Genomic DNA, 3,248 nt, shown 5'->3' with positions numbered 1-3,248 from the left:
CAATGTTGGAAATTCCCAAGAAAATTTCGTTCTTTTTTTATAGATAATATTCGCCGAGTCCAATAAAAATGTTTGTGTGACCGAGAGACTTTTTTAGGAGGGGTGTAATCCTTTTTTCTTTTTTCCATTAAAGTAAAAGAAATTCCACATCTCTGAGAAACTATATTTGCAATTCCCATAACCTCTGATTGATTGAAAGGGCAGACACAAGATGAGATTCCAAGGCGTCGGAAGTTCCATGGAAATTATGTAAACAATACTCCGTACTTGAAAATATGGATGCAAGGCCCGATCAATTATGGAACGTCTGCTTTAATCTTCAAGGTACAAAGTTGGAAATTCCCAAGAAAATTTCGTTCTTCTTTTATAAATAATATTTCCCGAGTCCAATAAAAATGTTTTTTCAAGACGAAAAAGCATCATTGTACTATATAAAAGTTCCAGATTACAAAATTCCGTATAAGAAGCGGGAAAAATTTGTACCATTTCTCGATTTGTGCGTGTCATCCTTGCGCAGGGGCCATGCTAATCTTCTCTGTATTGTTCCAATTTTATCGGATGTCTCCGAAGAGACAAATAACTAGCATTTGCACCTTATGTTGCAAAGGAAACGCTGTAAGGCATAAAGTGGTAAGGCATAGAGTGGGGAAGAATGGTGGGGCATAGAGTGGTAAGGCATAGACTAGGGAAGAATAGCGACATGTGAATGGACATTGTTGAAAGCAAGGGTGGATGATAATGCGTTACAATTGCAATAGTTAGTTATGTGTATTCTGAAAATGGATATTTTGTAAATAATAATAGTTTGTGGAAGAATAGCGACATGTGAATGGACATTGTTGAAAGAAAGGGTGGACAACCAAGGAAAGATGAATGCATATTTATTAGGGAAATGAAAACCCCGAAATGGAAAAAAGCATACAGTGAGTGCAGTAATCGGGAATCGACACCCAGTCTCAACCCAACAAAAATGAATGAACAATTAATAGCGAAATGAAAACCCTGAAATGAATAAACCATACAGTGAATAAACTAGCCGGGAATGGAACCCGGGTATGTTCCTGCCAAAAAAAACACTGACAAAACGTTGAAGATACAAAAAAAATCACACCAGGTGAGAGCATTGAAGCGTGGAAAGCATCAGGTCGACTCTTCTAACAAATTCATAGGTTATCCCTTTACATCGTCGTCTTGCTTCCTGTAACTCTCATTTTGCCAACCCTTTTACATCATCTTCCTATCGGCTGTAACTCTGGCTTTTCCATCTCTAAACTGTGTTGATAACATTCTTCATTCGTGTCTCTATGTCCTAGCCTCGCTTCGGGTCGCCCTGATCGGCTCCTCACCGCAAGGTTTGTCTTTTGTATATGTTAATTCGGCACTTTAATTTGAAGATTAAAGCAAGTAATGTTATTAACCTTCGCTTTATGGTCAACCTAATGCATTCATTAATTCGATGACAACGAAAAAGTTTCGGGCCCAGGCTGAACCGACCTGAATCTTTTCTACAGGACTGAAATTGCCTAAATGATTCCTCAATCAATGGAAATAACCATTTCCCTCCTCTGATATTGCTAATAATATGCATGTTCAATTAAATAACTGACTATAAATAACCCTAAAATACATTGTAGGAGACCGATTTTTCAAGTAACTTAATATAATTATGATATAACTTTAACATAACAACTGCATCCATGGCGGCCTTTAGGATTCAGGAGAGTTATCATGATCAGAGTTCTCGATGCCACATTAAAAGTGTTATTAACGCATCACAATGTTCATCAACAAATGAATGCGCACCTGATACTAAAATGAAGGAAACAATATCTGTGAAGAATACTTTCTTAAAGGAAAAACAGAGGAATCCACAATCGGACGGATTGAAAACCATGTCTATAAAATTTTCCATTTCTAAACCGTGTTGATAAAATTCTTCATTCATGTCTCTATGTCCTGGCCTCGCTTCGGGTCGCCCTGATCAGCTCCTTCTCACTGCAAGGTTTGCAAAAGGCTAATGATTCTTTCTCACAACATGAGCTTCAAATTTGGTTGGAGAGAACAACTTATTGAAAAGAGACAGCTCTATCAAGAAACCAGCGTTCGCAACTGTCTAGTGAGTTACAACCACCCACATCTGGTCTATCAAGAAACAAAAACCAGCCTTCACAGCTGTGTAGTTAGTTACAACCGTCCACATCTGGTCTATCAAGAAACCAGCGTTCGCAAGCTTCTAGCAACCACGTGTAAACTTATCTCATATCAACGGATGCGTATAATTCAATCGTCTAACAAAAGATCAAAGGGTGCATAGTGAGGACAGGTGGACACCAAGGAAGTTCATCTCAGAAGGAAACGCCTTACCGCGTAATAAATAAAAAATAACCTAAAATAACCCAATTTTATGGATCTCCTTACACATCAAGATTTTATTTATCTTATAAATTAATTATAAATGATTTAAGTTTTTTTTAAGTAATTATAAATTATTTTTTCCTCCTTACGGCGTAATAAATAAAAAATAACCTAAAATAACCCAATTTTATGGATCTCCTTGTTATCTTATAAATTAATTATAAATGATTTACGTTTTTTTAAAGTAATTATAAATTATTTTTTCCTCCTTTTGCATATTTAAATATTAAGTGTTGATTCATTTGTTTCCATGCTAAGGACCAAGTGGTTACAGTATATTGGAATCGAACCCACATAAATATGAGTTCAATGTAATCCCAATAAAGAAACAAAAAGAAAAATGAAAAAGAGTTTACAGATGTTGCCTTGAAATATTACTTCTGTTACAATCATAAATAGGTAAATTTAAACTGTGCAACAGGTAAACCATTCATTGTTCTAATTTTCCATTTCCTGGCAGTTTCAGGCATTAGTTTACATAGTACTTCACGTTTGTTTAAAAATTAAAAAGTAACCAACATTCGTAATTATAACGGGTTATCTTTCCATTATACAATTAGGTGGGCGCCTGCCCCAGCCATGGGCTTTGTTTCTAGCGCTCAGATGACCCAAATTTATAATCCAATAATCTAAGTATCATAATTTATTCAAGATTTTTCCTGTATTCAAGTTTTCTGTATGAATGGTTCGAAAAGCGTCAGCTAAAAATTTCTTTTATATGATTTCCAAAGAAACACTTCACTTTATTTAAAATTATCAAAACCATTTAAATATTAATATTACTGGAGAAAGACATTATCTATAAAAACACAATCAAAACTTTCTGAATCTGT

The 3,248-nt window shown here is 35.2% G+C and overlaps 1 non-coding gene across 1 annotated transcript; it reads right to left on the bottom strand.

Moving 5' to 3' along the window:
* Positions 1-471: 471 nt before the first annotated feature.
* LOC149145227 (U6 spliceosomal RNA) lies at positions 472-574 on the bottom strand. The gene has a single exon (XR_016265414.1). It is a non-coding gene; the product is annotated as a U6 spliceosomal RNA (small nuclear RNA).
* Between the last annotated feature and the right edge of the window lie 2,674 nt (positions 575-3,248).

This window comes from Pinus tabuliformis, chromosome X, assembly GCF_031772625.1.
Source record: "Pinus tabuliformis cultivar Carrire ecotype Pingquan chromosome X, CPIR1, whole genome shotgun sequence".
Lineage (NCBI taxonomy): Eukaryota > Viridiplantae > Streptophyta > Pinopsida > Pinales > Pinaceae > Pinus > Pinus tabuliformis.
The sequence above is the reverse complement of the archived record's forward strand: the minus strand, read 5'-3'. Positions and strand labels throughout refer to the sequence as shown.